A 22445-nucleotide genomic window follows, 5' to 3' on the forward strand; every position below is an offset into this window, starting at 1 on the left:
TCAGTAGTTTTCCTACGAAACCGGATATGGATTTATTCCGTCTTTTGGCCAAAGTATCCATATCCAGCAGACGGCAACGGTCAATGTATGGTAGCAGCTCCGTCGGGTTGCGCCATGACAAAGACTTTAGTGCAAAACGAAAGAATCTTGATTGCACTACTTCAATTCTGTTGATCCATATGGTCGTATATGGAGACCAGATAGATGCTGCAGCTTCAAGGATAGATCGAACAAGCGAAAAATACAGAACTCGATAACAATATGGATCAGTGAACTCTTTAGCTATTCTTATAATGAAGCCGAGGCTTTTATTCGCCTTTGATATGACATGGGAGTGGTGGTTTCTGGAGGACAATTGAGAGTCTAGAAGAACACCAGGGTCTCTGACGACTGACACTCTCTCGAGCGAGTCGTCAGAAACACCAATCACAGAAATTATGTAGGTATCGCTGCTGATCAACACAATCTGCTATGGACCAGGGAATGAGACACAATTTAAGGTCGTCGGCATATAAAAGTATACATCCTGACGGGATCACATAGCAAACGTCATTGAAGAACAACGAAAACAGCAAAGGTCCTAGGCTGCTTCCTTGAGGAACACACTCAACATGTTTATAAAACAGTATTGCTTTAAAAGTTTCACAGATAGAGCACGATCTACGAAATATGACTTAAGCCAATCGTTCAATTTTTGCCAGTAGGAGAGCGTGGTCTACCTGGCCGAACGCTGCCTTAAGATCCGTATACACAGTGTCTACCTGTGAGCCATCTTCGATATTTTGAATACAAGGTGAGGTAAATTGGGCTAAGTTGGTAGTTGTTGATCTACCGGAGAAAAAACCCTGTTGATCCTTTGATATGTAGGCCTTGGTCTCACGGAATAGTACGTTTCCGACTAGAATCTCAAATAACTTTGATCGAGCGCATAGCAAAGTTATGCCACAATAATTCGAAATATTCTGCTTATCTCCTTTTTGGAAAACACAAGGGAAACACTGATTGCGATAACGATTAGTTGAAAACTAGTTTCAAAGGTATACACAACATTCTATTAGTACAACGGAAGGGTTTCCGTCAAGTCTTGCCGATGTTGAGGATTTCAGCTTATTTATTGCAGATAGAATGTCATCGTAAGAAAACCGAATACTTCCAAAGTTGATCACGTCGCGAGTGACATCACGAAGATGTTCCACCTGAGTTGAATCAGCCGTATCAGTTTTGAACACACTTGAAAAGTGTTGTGCAAATAGGTTGCAAATGCCACATGGAATGCATGATGTTAGTATGCGAGAAACAGTCCGTTTTCTTTACGTTTTCCGTTCACAAATGATTAAAACTGTTTTGGGCTACGTTTTAAGTTGGATTGAGTTTGAGCCAGGGCCGTCTTAAGACCACTCGAGGCCCTGGGTACAACTAAGCTGAGGGGCCCCTATAATTGAGCAGGTATAACCAGCTGTAGAGTGGGATGGTCTTAAATTGATCCCCAGCATCAGTAAACCATCCATGCCACCTTGAGATTTATTTTTTTAATTTAAGCCTAATCATTCAACCATGTGAAAGCATTAAAAATATTGCAGGAATCAAAATATGTGAAGAATTTTTTTTCCATCGCTATAGGTGACATTGTAAATGTCCAAGTACCGTCGAAAAACGGAAGATGATTTTGATGGATTTTAAAAAGATATTAGCATTTCAGACCAATCTGACCGAAACTGGCAAAGGACCGAACACACTGTATGCGGTTGTGGGAGTTCAAACTCAGGTGGGCTGCGTGCATTGTAATGGACTTACCAGCTGCGCTATTCCCTCTACATATGATATAATCTTACCTTCATAGTTGTTTGACGTTGTTTGAGGCTGAAGAGTGCCCCCGTCAATAATGAGGAATGATGGAGTAAGGCGGGTTAAACGTCAACACTACAATGTTAATTCCTTACTTGCTAATAAAGAGAGAAGCCCAATTTCAAAACGTAAGCGTTTCCTTATTTATGATTCCAAAATCAAAGAGTGAGCAAATTATTTGGTTCCTGAACTGAATGGTTCATGCTTCGTTTTTTTTTTTCAAACTTTCAAGTTTTCTAATTACAATGAAAAATTGTTGAGCATGTGCGCACTTGAAAACGAAGTTTTTTGTTCTTTTTGAATTCTCGAACAATACATACTAAGCTTTAGGGGGAAGGGATACCACCAAGCTTTGTTATTTAAAAAATCGAAATGCTACGATGGGGGAGGGCGATGTTAAAAATCACAAAAATGCTACGTCATTTATGGATGTAGCCTAATAGATGACGACTACGTGATTTACAAAAGTTACATTGATTCGCACAATGTTGTGCTCAATTTCTTACTGTTCCTGATATGATGCAGCTGGAAGAAGTCAATTGCCAGCTTTAAAAAAGCGACATTTTTTCACTCATAATTCTACGTTTACAGATGACAATATTGAATATTACAGCCATTAAAGTCAATCGATATTATGTCGAATCCAAGTACGCGATACGAGGTTCATTCATTTTAGATATTCGCATTTTTCACTGCAGGAATAGAACGCTTATTTGAAATAGTATCTCATCATGCATAATTTGTTGATGAGGTTATACTATTGTTATATATTCTGACAGAAGTTTTGTGCTTTCTTTTATAGTGAACGGTTCTGAGAGGCGAAGATAGCAAACAAGTACATTATATTATATTTATATTTTCATATTCAACGAAATAGTATCTCAAAGACGGTAGTTAAGTAGCAAGTCTAGGTTTTTGTGAAATAGTCGCCTATCTGGTGCCAAATTAGCCTTTTCGCTCCCAAAGCACAAATGTTCAATACCTTCATTGTTACGTAAATAAGTAAACTCAGCGAAACATCGAAATTACTCGAACCTATTAATTTGAGCAGCACAATTCATTTTAATAATTCACTACCACAATTGTTAGGAGTTCATTCATAATCAGCCACAAACAGAAATGCAACCATCTACCAACGAAGCTCATCAAAAGCAAACAAATGCTATATCACTTAGACTGCAATATTATACAAAATGTGAACTCAAACGTGAAACAGTCGAAATAGGAAACACACCGAATGCACGCTGCCGTAAGGCAGAAATCCTCAACTACCTACGGGATACGTTCAATTTGAGCCAGTATATTCTGATTCCTGATTCTGTCGGCCTAAAATATTTTTGAAAGGCGGAGTGTCGTACAAAAATAACATTATTCGTACTACCAGACTACGGCGGCATAGTGGAAAATGCCTAACCTGGCCGCGAAAGTACCGTGAGATCTCAAGAGGCCCAGGAGTCAGTTTTAGAGGTTCTCATATAGATTTATCCATTCGCAATCCCTGATGTGATGAAGAAATGAAAATTTGCCACATGCGCGGATCGCTTGCCAAACAAGGATTGTGTACCGAATTTCGACATATTCTTCTTCCACTTTCTGTACAGCTTCCTTGTGCGAATTTTGACACCTTGCTGGTTATCGCTCCCGCTTGGTGCCTTTCGAACTTTCTATACGTGTTATAGAAAAAAATTCATTGTTTTTGCTCAAAATGAATTGAAACTTGAATCGAAATATTGAATTGACGTTAGATTTGGTCCAATACCATCCTGGCCCTGCAGTGCCTCGTTTCCTACCGCTACCATCACTCCGCTTGATTGTCGTATGCTCTTAAAACGTCACATGTGTTAAGGTGCAATGTGCGAATACGAGCAACTGATCCATTATTACCTACACGCTAAAGAGTTATAAATAACTGAATGCTATTATTTTTTCGAACATAGCCTGCAGCATGATTCTATATTCATCCTAAATTGGGGGCCCCTAAAAGCTCGGGGCCCTGGCTACGTGTCTAGGGTAAAGAAACCGGTTATACGTTTTGTAACTGTTGCATGCTTCTGTGAATCCCTGTTTTGTAAAGGGGTTTCGGTCGCATTATTCAGGAAATTCGCCTGTAGTGAATTTTGATGCCCAGAAAAAATCAGTCTTCGAAAAATTGAACTCTCTGCCTTCAAGTAGTTCATCACAAAAGAACAACCTAGGACAAAGTCGAGGAAGAGGGGGATGGTGTATGTCGATTGTAATTAGCGGCTCGAGCGCTTCAGATAGGCCTAGAGTGTGGTTTCGCGAGTCAGTTACAGTGCACGTTTGTAGCATGTTCAATAACGCCATGCCGTCCAGTAAGGCAATACTCGATCTCGAAAAGCTTGATTTTAACGGTTAATCTCCCTAAAAGTAAGATATACTTACCAACTTTCGTGCAAGTACATATTTCCAAATTATGCCAACAACTTTGCTGAAGTAACAAAGTCTTTATCTTTAATATATTCGACATTATTGTAGGTTGTTTGTGGTGATTCGTTATTTACGTGGAAATGGCTGAGTTTACGTCAATAGTGTTTTTGGACAACTCATCAAAAATAGCAAAATGCTATGATTTTCGTGATTGTTATTTTTTTATTTCGATTATAATGGTTTTAACCTTAGGGTCATTCGCCTCCTTTCGGGTTAGAGAAATCTTTTTTAGAAAAATCTCTAACCCTATGTGAAGGATTGGGAATCGAACCAAGGTGAGCTGCATACAAATCGGCAATCGATTTACCAACTACGCTATGCCCGCCTCCACTGCACAGTGGAAGAAATCCGACCAAAAAAGTAATTAATTGGAAGCCGCTGAAAAAGTATGACAATATATACACCAAAAGTTGCGGAATTTTTTAGGAAATGAAATACAATCAAATTTGTTCACCGCACGCATCTGTGACCAGAGATATGGGGCTTTGAAGATCCGAAACATTGCCGGTTTTCATCAATTCAGAGAGCTAATCCAGAATCCGCTGAAAAAGTAGAAAGAATTACATCCTTAAAGTTGCGGAAAACTCCAGCGATCAAGATGCAATCAAATTTGTTTACCGCACGCACTTGTGACCGGAGGTATGGGGCTTTGAATACCCGGACCATTACCGGTTTTCATCAAATCGGGCTCCCAATCAGAAGCCGCTATATATGGAAAGTTTTGAAAAACTCCAGCAATCAAAACGTTATAAACATTTGCATCTGTTAAACTGGTAATACTACGGTACGTTCGAGTAATTCTTGTATTTGGTAAAAACCTGTTTTAATCCACCTATAGGTGCAATTGTGCCTTTCTCATTTCTCCAAACTATGATTTAATAACTGGTTCGTACAATATAACATTATGGAAATGTCTTTCATTCTTATTACACTTGGTAAGTATATATAAGAGCACCTTTTTGCATTCATCGAGGTATCGGTTTGAATCGGAGTTTTCTATGTGATCGCACTCCACAACCCGTAACTCCGGAGCTGGAAGTCGGATGGAGATGGAATTTAATATCAGTTTCCGGGGACGCAACACCTTTCATTTGAGACTAAGTTGATCAAATCGTTCTAGCCATTTTCGAAAAACCAATATAACCGTTATTCTGAATTTGGATGCTTCCGGATCCGTCGATGGTGGTCAGTGTGGCCAAAGAGACTTTGAATGACTGTTGGTGACCTAGATCTACAAATTCAACAGTTGTGTTTATATTTTGGAAAAAAAATCACCTCACCAATTCATCGCAGAATTCGTTAGAATCGGGATTTGCTGCGTGATCGTACGTATCACCCTGTAATTCAGGAACCAGAACTCGGATCCACACAAAATTCAACAGCAGCTGATGGACCTTTCATTTAAAATCAAGTTTGTCAGGTTCAGCAAATTCCGAGAAACCGATGTGGACAAATCAACAAATTTTGTTTTGTAACCATACTCTTCAACTCGTAATCCGGGACAAGATGTCGGTTGAAAATCAAATTCAATAGCAACCTATGGGAATAGTATACCTTTCATTTGAATCTTAGTTTGTAAAAATCGGTTCAGCCATCTCCGAGAAACCGATGTGGACATTTTGTTAACAAATCCGCACATACACACATACATACATACACACATACATACATACATACATACATACATACATACACACATACATACACACAGATATTTTGCGATCTCGGCGAACTGAGTCGAATGTTATATGAGACTCGGCCCTCCGGGCCTCGGTTAGAAAATCGGTTTTTGAAGCAATTGCATAACCTTTCTATATGAGAAAGGCAAAAGAATAATATTTAATTAGCTTAATAAGCATGAGTTCAATGTTATCTTCATGTGATTATAATTTGGAAAGGTTGGTGGAATGGGTTTGAACGTGTAGGGAATGGGGGGTTAGTAGAGTGTAGAGTGGGAGTGGAGGATGCGTCAGAAATCCTTCATCTTATTTCGGTATACGGGATGGATGAAGGAAATGCGGGCGTGAGGGTGGTCCAAGGGGAGGGGAGTGATGAAGGAGAGAGGTGTAAGGGCAAGACGGGGGGGGGGGGCGGCGACGCAATACTCAACTGCATATTTTGCCTTCCATTTGAGACTTGGTTTGAGAAAATCGGTTCAGTCATCACCGATGAACCGATGTGACTTTAATTGTGGAATATGCCCGGAATTCCGGACTTCCGGAATCGTCGATAGTGGACAATATATTCAAAGAATGTTTGATTGGCAATCAGTGATCTAGATCTGCGATTAGAAGTTATTTGGTGACCATTTCAATAGTTTTTACCCTCTGAGGTATTACGATTGTACCGATTTATATGGGAAATTCCAGTGTATCCTTACTAACACCCCTGTAACTCCGGAAGCAAGAGTCAGAACCGAATGAAATTCAGCAGCAGTTAATGGTATTACTGTATCTTTCATTTGAAATCAAGTTTGTAAAAATCGGTAGAGAATTCGTTGGGGAATGGGTGTGATATTAGCTTAGGAACTTGGCGGGTTCCCCGAGGGCGTCATGAACCGTCATAGGTGGCCAATGTGGTCAAAGCTACTTTGATTGATCATTAGTGATCCAGACCCGCAAACTAGAGTAATGTTACATCAATTTTAATATGTTTTACGTCATTTGGACATCATGGTTGTACCAGTTTATATGAGAATTTGCAGTGTGACCGCACTCTTCAACCCGTAACTCCGGGACCGAAAGTCGGATCAACTAAAAATTCAATAGCAGCTTACGGGAGCGTTATACCTTTCAGATGAAACTAAGTTTGTGAAAATCGGTTCAAACAAACAAAAATATAATATTTCATTAGCTTAATCAGTATGACTTCAATGTTGTATTCATGTTTACATATTTTGAAATGCGGGGTGGTAAGAAAGTGGGGGATAATTAGTGCGAGGGGGAGGATACGTCAGGAACAATCTAACGTATTTTGGAATATAGGTGGATGAAGCAAATACGGGTGTGAGGTTGATCTTAGAGGGAGGGGTGTGAGAGGAAGCAGGGAAAGGGATGGATGGAAAGTGCAAGTGGCTCCCATTTAAGCAAAAAATCTTTTTTGAATTCATCGCGGTATCGGTTTGAATAGGAGTTTTCTATGTGAACGCAACACCGTTCATTTGAGAGTGAGTTTGGTCAAATCGGTCCAGTCATCACTGAGAAATCGATATAACGATATAAATTCCGAATTACTTCCGCCAGGGCTTCCGGAACCGTCGATGGTGGCCAATGTGGTCAAAGAGACTTTGAATGACTAGTTCTACTGACCTAGAACTACAAATCCAAGCAGTAGTGGTCACACTTTTGCTGTGTGTTCGTATTCATCACCCTATACTTCCGGAACCGGAAGTAGGATCAATTAGGAATTAAATAGCAGCTGATGGGAACGTTGGACCTTTAGTTTGAGAATAAGTTTGTAAAAATCAGTAAATAATTCACTGAGAAATAGGTATGACATTAACTAAAAGAGTTAGCAAGTTCCCCGATGGCATCAAGAACCGTCATAGGTGACCGATGTGGTCAAAGTGACTTCACTGGGTCATTAATGATCTAGACACGCAAATCCAAGTAATGCTGTGCACATTTTAATATGTATTGCATCATTTGGACATCATGATCGTACTCTTCAACCCGTAACTCCGGAACTAGAAGTCCGATCAATAAAAAATTCAACAGCAACCGATGGGAAGGTTGTACCTTTCATTTGAGACTAAGTTTGTGCAAATCGGCCAGCCATCTGAGAAAAATCTCAGAATCGTGACGAAAAGGGGAGCTAATTGGCTCACGAAACCAACACCGGTAACGAAAGAAATTCCGTTGTCGAGTAACTCTGAGTCGGATAGCGGTAAAGCTGGAAGATTTTAGTAGAGCTAAATGGCTCAAGAAAGCGGGTATCGGGGGAAATTCCTCCGTCGGGGAACTATTGGTCGGACTAGGATGAGTTCACCGTTGAGCACTATCCAAGCGGATCGTAATAAGGCCGGGAGCTGAATGACTCACGGAAACATGAGCTGAATGGCTCAGGGAATCAGCACCTAAACGGCTCACCACAGAGACGAGAAATAAACGGCGACGTAATGGATGGAGACAAGAAGCAGGAGAGGAATCGAGAGTTAAATCAAAGGTCATAGGTCGTGCCACTCCATGAACCAAGCGAGGCTCCGAGATAGAGCAGCAGAAAGAGGTGCGACGAAAGCGCAACGAAACCCCCCCCCCCAAATTTTGGAGCACATACTAATAAAAATACATTCTATACAAGTGAGATAAATAAGGTACTGAATCATCTCAGAATCACAAAATCTTGACGTTTAATGCAGTTCATAGACATTTGGCACCAAAATCTCAAATTCGATTACAGACATTTCTAGAACTTCCGTTTGAAAATTATCGGTTTATATTGGAGTATGATATGTGATCGGGATATTACACTTATATCATTTGAGTCAAAGTTCACGAAAATAAGTTTAGCCCTCACCGTAACCGTCGATGGTGATCAAAGAGATTTTGATGGGCCATTCGTGACTTTGGCTTCCAAATCCAAGCCATTTGGCCCCCTTTTTTAACCGGATTTCGATTTTTCAGGTATCATGGTTGTACCGATCGGTTACTGCTTCAAAAATTGGGATTTTCTATGGGACGCATCAATGAATTCGTAACTTGACATAAGGATTGTTATCAAAGTCCGTCTAAGTTGAAGATACAATTTCGTATTGGAACAAATCTAGTATTGAAGTTGCGTTCAAGGTTGAATATTTGTACAAGCGTGACTTTTCTACAAAAACACTTCTGGCTCACACATTTGTTTGTTTCGCTATCAAATATTACATATCACACCACACAAAACCGCCAAACAAACAAAATGAGTTAAATCCTCCTCACAATTGCAATTGTTAGCCACAGATCCGATCAAATCAACTTGTTGAATGTCCTAATCCGAAAACAAACCACATGAAAGGACTGCCGGGAAGATTTTCTCTTTTTGTAGAAAAAAATAGGAATAGTAGGCATAGCTTTCCAACTGCAGATCAACAAAAGCACACACGCACGTACACACCAACGTGGCTAGCTGTGGTTTATTTGTTACAGGAATTAACCCGAGCAAGGCAGATTTGTAAACATAAAAAAACGTTCGCTTTCGGAGCCTATTTAAACAGAATGGAGTTCCACATTTTTCGTATTCCGTTCCGTGCTAGTTGTTGGGCGATGAGATTAGGTGGTGGAAGTGGTAAAGGTAGGTTGTAGTGTAAATCTGTTGATTTTTGTACATCGGGTGGAGGTCGAGTGGCAGAACAGGGCCTTCAACGATTCAACAAGTTTTCATTTCTAAGAGATCATTGGGATTGTACTTCAAATACGGTCTAGTTCGATTGTGTTATTAAAACATTGAGATTATCCAGAGCTTTCTTTTATTTATTTTTGCTTCGTCAGTCTTCTAATGGGATCTCGTGCGAGTACAGGTTAGGGACACTTCAAATTGCATAACTTATCAATTAGTTACTGAATAAACAAAGGTCTGCTGCAATTCAAATGAAATCTGTCTGAACTTAATTGCACGGAACAGTTTCATCAAGCAGTATCGTACCCTACTGACAGTACAGTGACAGACGAAATGAGTGTGCGGATTTCAGTAAGCCAATCCTTTCCCAAAGCCTCTGGGATACAACGTAACGTTCCGTTCGAGAGCCCGCATAAAACGGTACGGAAATTACGATTTGTGATTGTAGTGGTCCCGACATGTTCCGTTTTATCGTGAATTGCTCGTGACGTTATCTTCTATCCTGACTCGTTAACCCTTTACCAGTGCCCCAGATTTGCCGTACTCAAATAATTTAAAGCCTTCACTCGTTTGACACGATTTAATCGTCTTATTTGTGCGAAACTTTTCCGCTCAAGTTCTGCTGGAGTCAAATGCAGTGCCGGTGATAGTTTCCACTTCTCATCCTGGTAGGCATGGCACAAGTCGATTAGAGTTTTTGCTTCACTTATTATCAAGGCCGTCTGAGCTACGGATATCTGATCTAATTTGGCACATCCGTTTAAAGTTTATGCTTTTTCATCATAGGGGTGTGTATCTCCCAAAAGGATTCGTTCTTGCGACACATACAATTTAATTCAATTTCTTACCATCTCAATCCGGGCAATCAATATATAGATGTAGGTACATATGTTTGGCAACGTGCAACAGGCAGGCCGATTGCCGGCTATTACACAGAAGCAGGCAAGGATAAATACAGCATAAATTGTCTATTCATAAACAATTTAAAGTTATTATCCCTGGCTCTTGACAGAGCCAAACCACTCACTTTGGTCTTTGGCAGCGTCTCCTGCCAGCAGCCGGGAACGGGGGTTTGGCCTGATTTTCGGCTTCTTGGCATCTTCTCCCTTTTTGCTCGAAGTCTGGTCTCAGTAGGCGACGAGGTGTGGAAAATAAATCATTTATCGCGTCGTTTGTGAACGTGATTTGCAACTCAGTAACGTGAGCTGTGGGTGTAATTGTTCGAAAGAGATTGATTGGGTAATTGTTTTTTAATTTCAGTGCATTTAATATTTTTGTTTAAAATGATGGCTACGAACAAAACTATCTAAATTTACATGCTGTTCGGACATGCATATTTTCAAATTAATTATCTAACGTGCGATGATTACATTGATTCAGTATTTGGAATGCGCAATTAATCAATTTTGGGAATCTGTAAATTTTTTTGTCTCGTGTGAAACAAAACCGTTCATTGTTTCGTAATTCTCTTATCACGATTCTTTGAAAATCATGACGAAATTCACGATTTTATCGGTCAAAAATCAACGAATAATGATTCCAGCGCAAATGGCCCAGCTTGGTCGCTATCTATTTGGATAATCTCCGGTGACGTTTAGACTCATCTCAGCAATGATCTTCTGCACATTAAACGGAAGTATCTTTAGTTACGCTTTTACGAATCTCGGACAGACAAGGACCACGTACTCCGGCATTTCCATCATTTTCCGGACTCCGTTATTACGATGTCATCCACATACCGTCTTAACCCCTAGGCATTTTAACTGACAATATACCGCTGTACATCCCATTCTTAAGTATTAGATCCGGGATAGAACCTTGTGGGTCTCCTAACGTGATTCTAACCGCTTTCTGTACTCTTTCTATCTTGTAGGTCGATTCTGGGAATAGCTGCAGCGATTTACATGAACCTAATCGTAGCATCTATAGAAAACCTTTCAAGATGCCTACACTTGATCACATACTAATGGTGCTAAACGTAGATTTGAATATGGCATTCTTTCATATTGAGTTAGGTGAGGACTCACGTCATCTTGCGCTCGGGCTCTCGAATGCGAACTTAGCGAAGATATTGTATTGCTTGAAAAACCACAACATCAGGATTAAAGAGACTAAATGTGCTTTCGGACAACAATCTGTAAAGTTTGTATCAAGTGAAGGACGGATAATTTATGAAAAAGATCACATCAATCAAGAACTTCCGAGCTCCGGAAACATTGGCCGAAGTGAAAAGTTTCTTGGGTTTAGCGACAAATGTCGAGAAATGTATTCGTAAGAGCTGATAGAACTTGCAGACTTCTCAAATTGGCGAAAGTAGAAATTTTTTGTTGGAATCTTAATTTGGACGAAGAATTCAATTCCTTGAAAAATAATGCATGGAATGTAATCACGGCACTTGGCTATTTCAACAAAGAAGATAAACGGAACTAGTTGTAGACGCTTCTCCCTACGGTCTTGATACTGTTTCGGTTTAATTTCATGAAAAGTCAAAGACTAGAGTGATTGCGTGTACCTCAAAAGCTCCAACATCTACGAAACAGAAATACCTCCAGACACAGATGGAAGCATTGGCTGTGGTTTCAGAAGTTGAGAGATTCTCCGTATATCTAATGAGCATTTTCTTCCCCACAAGAACTGGTGCCCAATCTAAAGAATTCATTTTGGGGGGTCTACGCCGCATAGAAAAGCCTGCTGTAGGCAGAGTCATGAGTTTTACGGTTACAGCCATAAGATTTTTCTGTTCGCAGAATTTTAGGAGAAAAGAATGTTACCGATGCTATATCTAGGTCGGTGAAGCAATCTGTGCCAGCGAATCATTTGATGAAGAAGCAAATAACATGTATTTAGGATATTACATAAAAAGAAACAGAGTGTCATTCAGAAAACCACATCGAGTTGACGGAAGCGAGAACATCTATCGAAACAGATCATTGGAAAAATGGTCCTTACAGGTATGAGTCACAAGCAGTAGAGCTCCATATCCTTGTGGAAGGTTAGTATTCAAAGGTGACAAAATCATTATTCCTGAGAATTTGAGATCAAGAGCCATTCAGTCAGACACCAGGGTCACACGGGAATTAGATAAATCAAAAGAACCTTACAGGACCATTTTTGGTGATCAGGGATTAGCAATTTGTTGAATCATACATTAAGCAATGTGAAACGTGTTTGCAGCTCAACAAGAAAAAACCTCTCTTTCCTCTATCAAGCAGAGAACATCCGAATGACCTTTGAGAAATACTGCAGATTGAGAATTTGGATTTGAAGAATTTCCCGTTGTCGTTGAGACCTACTCACGTTACCTTCATGTCATCGAAATGGAGAACATTGATGCAAAGTCGACTAATAAAACCTCCATTCCAAAACGATATATTTGTAGACCAACACGTGAAAAGGGCGTAAGTGCAAATGAGAGCCTCTCTGGGTTTACTTTCTCTTTCAATTATTATGGCTTCATCATAAAACTCCCGAACATTTTTTCAGTATATAACGAAAGACTCAGATTTTGCCTAGCGTATTATGCTAAGAGTTGATCAGCAAAGATAAAAGCGGCCGAGTAATTGACGGAAGGGAAAGTAAACAACGAGACTCTCATTTGCACTTACGCCCTTTTCACATGGTCTAGATTTGTGAAAACATGGAAAAAACCGATTTAATCCACCTAGCAGTGAGATGAAACATTTCCTCACGCATATCACTGTTGGATTAGTTCGTTAGTTTGTAGAACTCATGCGAAGTAGACACCCAACTAGTGGTGGGATGAAAACAGGTTCTAGTCATGCACGAATAAAATCTCGAATAAACTGAATAAATTATAGAAAATCAATAATACGAACGAAATAAAAAAATGAAGCAAAAAATTACATAAAAGGTGTTCTAATTCATTAAATGAGTAGAATGATTAATGTAAATCATAATTATAAAATGCACGAATCAAATTAGATTAGCTTATTAAACGAAAATTTAGACTATATTTAGAAATAGTTATAAGATTAATAGAAAAAATTGATTCAAACTAACAAATTGAATGAAATAACTAAAAGGAATGACTGAACATGAAATGGATAAAATTGAAGATATGAAATAAATGAATCAAATGAATCAAGTGAGCGACCGAAAATAAAAGCAGAAAGGATAGAACATGCTACGCAAAACCCGTTTCAAACATATTAGAATATAAAAATCGGAAAAAAAAAAAACTTCAAGCATCAAAATCGGACAGAAATCCATCAGCATAAAAATCGCTTCCTACCCGTAAAACTCGGCAAGGATGAACCTCCAATATAAAAATCGGTTAAAATAAATAAATCGCTCGTAGGAGCATTCGTATATCTTGATGTTAAAGATTAAAAGTCGGATGACAAAAACTACTTTGTAAGAAACGGATATATTTTTTCCGGTTTTTTCACTGAAGGTTCTTTTATCCGACTCTCACATAGAAAAGTCCCAGTCCGATTTTTATGCTAGAAGTTTATATCCGGTTTTTATATTCTAATATATTTGAAACGGGTTTTACGAAGCATGTTCTATCCTTGCGACTTTTATATTCGGTCGCTCAAGTGAATCAAATAAATCAAATGAATCAAATGAATCATATGAATCCAATGAGTCCAATGAATCCAATGAATCAAATTAATCAAGCGAATCAAATGAATTAAATGAACCAAATTAATTTAATGAATCAAGTGAACACAATGAATCAAATGACTGAAATGGATCAAATGAACAATGAATAAAATTTAAAAAAAAAATAAATGAAATGAATAAAAAATAAAACAAATTAAATGATAAAGTGAATAAAAAGAAGAAAATGAGCAGAATAACATGCATTGAATTTAAGATGTTAAAAGGTTATAAATTAATAGCAAAAATAAATTGTGGCAAATAAATTATTTGGATAAAATGAATAAAACTGAAAAATAGTCAGATTGTTAAAATGAAGAAACTGTACAAAATGTATTAACTGAAAAAAATTAATAGAATGCATAGAATGAAAACAGTGAATAAAATTAATGATTTGAGTAAAATGCCCGAGAAGAATAAACTGATCAGAGTGAATCCAAAGAATAAAAACAAATAAAAAAGATAAAATGAACGCAGATGAACAAAATGAATAAAAAGATGCTGAATGAAATAATTAATTAAAATGCAATGATGTTATATTTAAAGTTAAAAAACCTTTTTGAATAATGAAAATAAACCGGATTATACGATTTTTAGAACCATTGCATTAGAAAGTTCTGAAATGCTTTGGAAAATCCCATCTTCTGATAAAAGGCTAAATAATGGATTTTCTAGAGCTTCCATCTTTTTTGTTTTATTCTTTTCGTTTTCATGCTTCTTTACTTGTCGGCGTCGTTTTAAGATCTGGTATTTCTACTTTATTGAAGGACCTTGATTAGTTATCAGGAACCTGGAATGTTCAATTTACTTTGGAATTCAAAGTTTACTTTTTGATGACATATTCCCGAAAAAAAAGAATTTTGTGCAGAATAGAATTTGCTGCTCCAGTATTTTAACGCGCAATTGAATATAGTAAAGTGAGAGAAGGTCACATGTGCTTTCAAGCCTCTTGCACAGAGACCGACAGAGGGAGAATAAGATTAGTGAATGAGACAGGTAGGTATTTCAAAGTTTTCAATTTCATTAAAATAAATAGTGTGAAGTGTCTGGGTTGTGTCGATAGCATAAAAGGCGTGCATTAAGTTGATTATAATGCAATCTCTTTCCAGGAATCCTCATAGCTTGCATATTGTTCTGGAAATATGTATAAATAAGTCCTATTTGAGCATGTGTTTCATTCAAAATTCAATAGAGATACGAAGAGTTTAAATATCACACGTGAAAAGTATCTTTTGAGGAGTTTCTAAATTGTGAAAAAGCCAGGCAGAATGTCATACGCTTATTGGTCGGAAGAATGACATAATTTATTAAAATGAATATTGGAAAAATTGGTAGAATTTCACAGAAGATAGTATAGTTTCTAAGTTGCGAAGTGAAAAGTGTATCGGACGTGTTGTTATAGTGGTAATTTGAACTAGGAATATTTGTTGAAAACTAACAGAATGCAGCATCAACCGCTTTGCACTAGATAGTGTTTTCAAAGGACATCCGATTAAGCTAAGTATCTAGTTACGGTTTGTAGGAATTGTTGATAGGATTAGAAGTTTGAAACATATTTGTGTTTAGTTTTTCAGTTCGCCGCATCACATTAGTGAGCAGCGTTAGTATTAATGTGTGAGTGTGATTTGTTGATTGGCGAGAGTGGATGACTTGCTACTGATGAGGACGATATGTAGCTTGTAAAAAATTCTCATGAGGTTCAACACTTTTTTGGAAAATTGTTTGTATTGTCTCAGATGGAATGCACCACTGATTGATACTTAAACTTTTGTATTGTCTTACATATTTTTGGGCCTTTACTTTTGGTGAATATACGCGAGTAAATAATAGTATCACCGTATTGGTGATCGTTTACAAAGATTTGAATCTGGGAACCAGTGACACCCAGCGATGCCAACCTTCCAGTTTAAACTGGATTCTTCCAGTTTTTTTTACAGCATCCAGTCAAACAGACAATCGGAAAAATCTTCCAGTTTTTTTTTTTAATTTGAGCCAGTTTTTCCAGTTTTTTTAAATAAATATTTATTTATTTTTTTCTCACAAATTGTAAATTGATTCATAGAATTTTCAAGCAAGCGATGGGATGATGTCGAGTGCCCCAGAACAAGATTTTAATCCATGTCGTCGCAGTATGTTTATGTTTATCTGTCTCCTTTGACTTCGGAAACCGAACGCCGCGCGTAGCTAGCTTGCAAGATCGCAATTTATTTTGCTTTTTTCATTTCAGAAATGCGAATTTGCCGATATACTCGGGTACTGAAACATCATAATAAACGTTGATCAGTGTTGTCTCCGGCAAAAATCGTACTTATATAGACGTTGTTTTCATTAACTCACACGATTCACTCTAAAATGTCACAAATTGTTTATTATTGATATTGCTTCTCGATCATTTCCCACTTTACTTAGTCTTTCTCGAATCACGCGCAATCGTACCGAATATCAAGTATAGATATAAGATTAACTCACAATTTTAGCAATACTCCTACGGCCGGCTGTTTGGAGTTCAAATTGCTGTAGTTTAGGGAAAAAGGTAATTACTCTCGACGGCCGGCTATCCAGAGTTTAAACACAAGAAAAACATAAATAAATGTGTTTTTGCTTTGAGCATTCTTATATTCGAAGACTAACCATCCCACCGCATAAAAACATTCATTTCGTGGTCGCATTGCCTGCTTGTGGCGAATCCTAGATCTATACCTGTCCTTCAATTCAACTCCGTAATATCTATGGAAGCGTCGCTGAGTCGGGGGCATTCTCTAAGTAGGTATTACATCAACATTTCCTACCCTATCCTAAGTATCGGTGAAGATGGTCGTGGCCGGCAATAATGATTCTCATGCTATTGGTTTACTGAACTCAAAAGAGATAAAGTTCATTCCCGATCATTTATCTCACAAGCAAGATGAGTTGAACTACCTATAGGCAACATGATAATCGTTAGTTTGCAATCTACGAATAGCACCGTGCTTCGCAACGCAACGCACACACGTGGAAAGTATCTTTTGAAAATTTTCATCGTCAAACATCCATATTATCCAGGTAAGTTAAATATTTTTCTGAGATAGCCATAAATTTCCTTAATTATAGTACATATACAAGCTATGAATAGAACTGAATTAAATTTGAGTTGATATAGTTTTCCACATTTGAAAATAGTTATAGTTGTCTCTTGATTTAAACATTTAGCAAATTTTCTCAGGACTACAAATATTTTATTTGCTATGTAGGATGTATTATCAAACATTTTTTCGCGAGGGGCTCTCTTCTACACTAAAATGCAAAAAAACTTTAAAACAGCAGACAAAAAATAGTTTTGTTTTCGCAAACCTTCACAATTACATCGCACACATGAAATTAGCTTGGTTTTTAACAAATATTTTATATTAGCAGAAAATTACACAACTTAGAAATAGATAGAGAAATAGCTGTGTGTTGTGACAGTTGCCACGAACACGAAGGGAGAAAGTGAAAGAGAGTGCGAATGAGATAGAGAGATAGAGATAGATAGAGGGCATATCTTATAAAGTAAACAACATATCGAAAAACAAAAATAATAGTGTCCAATGGTCACGTTATACCTTTCATTTGAAACTAGTTTCATTAAGATCGGTTCAGCCATTGCTGAGATAATTACATGACATTTTGTACATACACACATACATACATACAGACATTGTCTCAATTTGTCGAGCTGAGTCGATTGGTATATGAGACCCGGCCCTCCGGGCTTCGGAAGAAGTTTTCAAAGTTTGAGCGAATCCTATACATTTCTTTTGTAAGAAATGTAAAAATGTTGACGTCTTCAACAAATATCTGTAATTTCTTTATTTTAACAATTTCATAGAACATTTAAAGAATTGCAAAAATCAGAAAAAGTTATAATGGAAAAATGATTTTTTGTGTGCCTCTCACAAACAACGCGCTTCATCTCAACACTATTACATTTTGGAGAGTTTGCATGTCTAGCAAGTTTTCTCGTAATAGAATTTTCTATAAATTTGTCATTGCCATTATGACTCTATATCGAAAGTTATTGAAAATAAATTGTCTATCTCACCTTTAGGTGCATTATTCACAATTCAATATCCATCAAAAGAAGAGGGCTTACATTGTGAAAAAATGTTCCTAACACACCAAATCGCTAAAATCAACTCCTAGAGCACCATTAATTGAACGCATGTTTTGGAACCATTGCGACCACCGTGATGAGTGTAATATAAATGTGAATTATATGAAAAAGCTATTATCTACTTCTAGGGGAGTTATATGACGATCTTCGTATTCATATACCATCAAAATTCAAACTCGCGATTCATCGAAATGCGTAATGCAAAGGCAAAACATCTCAACTTTGATAAAAGCGAAAAAATTCGCTCTTTATCTTTGTAGTAAACTTTCATATTAATATTCCAGAAACAGTTTTATTGTTGAGTAAATTCACAAAATACTTTCGGAACTGACTCACGTAGATGTGTTTTCATACCCTGATATTCAAAAATAGTTTTGCCCATAAAACACCAGTAAAGCAATACTCTGTACGTAACGATCTCATTTTCGGTTAGTGAAAATTTGTAAGCGAGGAATAAAACACTAAATATTCGCTTCAAATCAGCTGTTTTGACAAAATTACCCATATCTCAGAAAGTAAACAACATATCGAAAAACAAAAATAATAGTGTCAAATGGGAGGCGTTAGAAGCTTAGGCCTTTCATTTGAAACTAGTTTCATTAAGATCGGTTCATCCATTGCTGAGATAATTACATGACATATTATATATACATCCATAGATACACACATATACAGACATTGTCTCAATTTGTCGAGCTGAGTCGATTGGTATAGTTGACTCTGCCCTCCGGGCCTCGGAAAAAGTTTTCAAAGTTTGAGCGAATCCTATACATTTCTTTTGTAAGAAATGTAATAAGAAATATAAAACAAAGGTCCAATCCATTCCATGTAGCCCACAGACAAACGGGGCTGTTGAAAGACAAAATTAAAGTTGCATTGCGTTGCGTTGCGTTGTGACGATGATTTTGGCGGATTGCACACTGACTTCATCATGTTTGACTGCTGATTATCTAATAAGAGTTGCTTAGGAAATGGTAAGTAGGAATTCATACCAATCCGACCCACATTAAAACCTCAACAGCATTATAGCCATCATTTTCGGCCGCCCCCATCTCCATCGTTCACGGGGAAGGATAAAGGATAAGGTAGACAGGAAGTGTTGATGCTCCACCTACTTAACGGAAGGACGACGATTCATCAGACTCTTCCATTGGTGTCGCGGAGTTGGTAGTTTGGAAGGGTATCAGGTCTAGGATTCGCTCCAATCAAGCGATGCGACCTGTAAAACATATTTTATTAGGTAGTTGTTTAGTTAGTCTTTGAGTGCACGATCACTCGAAAAAGAGATCTTGTTTAGTTTTTGTTTTTTTTTAAACTCTGGGCAGCCGGCTACCGAGAGTATACTATGTTCCCTAAACAAAAGGAATTTGAACTCCACTCTGCCGACCGTGTGAGTATTGCCTAGAAAAGCTAATCTTATCTGCGTAATGGACCGGATCACTATTTATTGAAACATTATTTGGACAGAATTCGCTACTTCTTCTCTACGATATATTTATTGTCTTGAAAACTACCGAGTGACACATTATACAGGCTAGAGTGACAAGCTAGAGTGACACATTATACAGGCAAAAATAGCGCGAGATGTTATAAATCAAGGAAAGTATTTCTTATTTTCTATATCAGATTGTTTGTGGAATACAAGTATACGAGCGATAATAACGAACACTGAAGGGAAATATAAAGGATTGTTAACCTGATGCACGGGCTTGTTAGCAATAACGGAGCTTGAAATTAGGTTCATAAAAACAGACGCGGCGAATTTTCAATACGTATTGACCCGTGATCATAGATACTAGTCAGATTATTCGTATTGGGGCTAATCTCCGATCAACTATTAATTTTTACGGCAATGTTTTCTCGACTAGATCTGTTCGCACCCTCTCATTCTGCTACTATCGGCAGAAGGCTAATAGCACCCAGTCGTCGCCGGTCTAAGGACCAAATGTCATCAATAGACTTAGACTCGCGTGGAGGCATGAGATAAGAAACTTGTGAGAATTTTGTTATCCCACCGTTTGACGACCGAAAGACAAAATTAAAGTTGCATTGAGGCGAAAATGGTTTGTTTACTTTATCATCCCGTAACATCTGACCGCATATCCGCAATCCTGAACGAAGAGATAATTTCTTCAAAACTTGCCCAAATAGACAAATTTTGCGGTAGATGAGTAGTATTTACTGTGGAAAATCGAAATCCGTTCACATTTTAGGATAGATCACAAAGGCCAAAGAACTTACTGATCCCCGTACGACATCATTTCAATGATACCCAATGGGTCTATTTATGAAAATTGTGAAATTACCCAGAACCATGACAAGTTATCAACAGACATTTTTAGCGACAAATGTTGAGCATACAATTTGCTATAAATAGCAATATACTGAACATGTATTCGATGTACTCATAAAAATCGAATGTTTGTAATAGCAAATTTACTCTTACTATTACAAAACAATCAAATATCCATTAAAAGATGCTGGTGAAGAGTTTTCAAAAGTTTTTCCAATATACAGCAACACGTGTAAAGAATCATGAAATCATGAAATATGAGGAAATGAGACCATTTCATTTCATACATCATGATTTTTTTTCGGATGTTTCATATTTCTTGCTGTTCCACCTCTATGTTGCAATATCAGCGACAGCCTGATGGCTGACAAATCGAAACACCCTGTAGGGTCAATCACAATTGGTTGGAATACGTTCTGAAGATGAAAATAGTGTTTATCCCAGCGGAAGTCGCTTTAATCCGGTTCCATCACCTACGCCATCATTCAACTTGTTGGCCCAAGTGGAACGTTTCGTTAGAGTTTAGAATCCCGTGTATATAGAAGATGACAAAATAGAGATGCGACTACACGATTTGAAACCGCGTACTTGCCCCAAATAGATTGAAAAATACCTGTCGCAATACGGACAAGTGGAGTCCGATACACCTGATACATGGAGAAAGATATATTCCTTCCCACCTGTCTATACAGTTTACGTGCCGTAATGGTGGCGGTCGTTTACGGCCAGCAAATTTGATCAACCGCCCAGTACGAGTAAGTCATTCTACGTTTGCCCAATGGCAAGTGTAAAAGACACGAAAGAGCATCTTGAGCACCAATCACCAAAACTGTTAAAATATGATGCAAACGACAACGAAAAGGGAACTTCAAGATGCAATAGGCGAGCAAATAACTATTTCCCTGGCACGAAAAAGGTCTCATTTAAAAGCTTGGTATCGTTGGTTCAGCGGGGTCAACATTGTCTAAGTATTGAACGGAAAAATAGAGTGGGCAGCAAACGAAGTCCAGATAATCCAGTTCCGGTTCAAGTGCTACCCCAACTAGACGCTAAAGAGTGAATTCATCAATCGGTTTTTTTTTGTTCAAAAACTTATACATCGCTGAGCTATTTTTATTACGGTAGTCGCTAGAAATTTGTCTGCACTTTTTATCATAATTTCTATTATCAGCCGATAAGCCGATCTTTCAGTGGAAAAAGTGTAATGATGGATTAACGCTTTAAAGTGATAATGTACGTCATTGTCTGCTTCTAATTCCACTTTTAATACGTTACATACAGATAGGAAGAAAAGTATGCAAGACAGTATGCAGACCATGTATCAAAAGCGTACGATATTCACCAATTATAACTAATTCGACTAAGACTATTTTTCCGAGAAGCCGTTTCTATTGTCACAAATATGTTTGCCATCTTGAATACTGAATCGAATGATTGATTTACTCGTGCCAAATAAGCAAAAACGAATAAGGCACATTGCGAATGGCTAAAGTCCAATAATAAAATTTTCCATACCGGCCGTCATCGCGTTCAAGCGGGATCAAACTGACTTCAACCACATTCTAAAGTTCGAAAATTCAACCTATTTAGCATAAAAAAGCCAAAAACACCGATACCGCTCTTTGATTGATTGTTCTACCCAACTCGGTGTGATTCCCGTTGACGATTGTCATTACCATTCGAACATCCAATGACAATCACCATTTGTTTCATGCTCCTCGGTGAATCAGACACGAAGCGCGTAGTATGATAATCTCCTGCTGTCGAAAACGGCAAAACTGAATTAAG

The 22445-nt window shown here is 37.9% G+C and overlaps 1 protein-coding gene across 2 annotated transcripts in view; it reads right to left on the reverse strand.

The window, feature by feature from the left end:
- The window catches only part of LOC131691207 (sodium-dependent serotonin transporter), a 136195-nt gene that overhangs the window by 63038 nt on the left and 50712 nt on the right, over positions 1-22445 (reverse strand). The window lies entirely within an intron of this gene.

This window comes from Topomyia yanbarensis, chromosome 3, assembly GCF_030247195.1.
Source record: "Topomyia yanbarensis strain Yona2022 chromosome 3, ASM3024719v1, whole genome shotgun sequence".
NCBI lineage: Eukaryota > Metazoa > Arthropoda > Insecta > Diptera > Culicidae > Topomyia > Topomyia yanbarensis.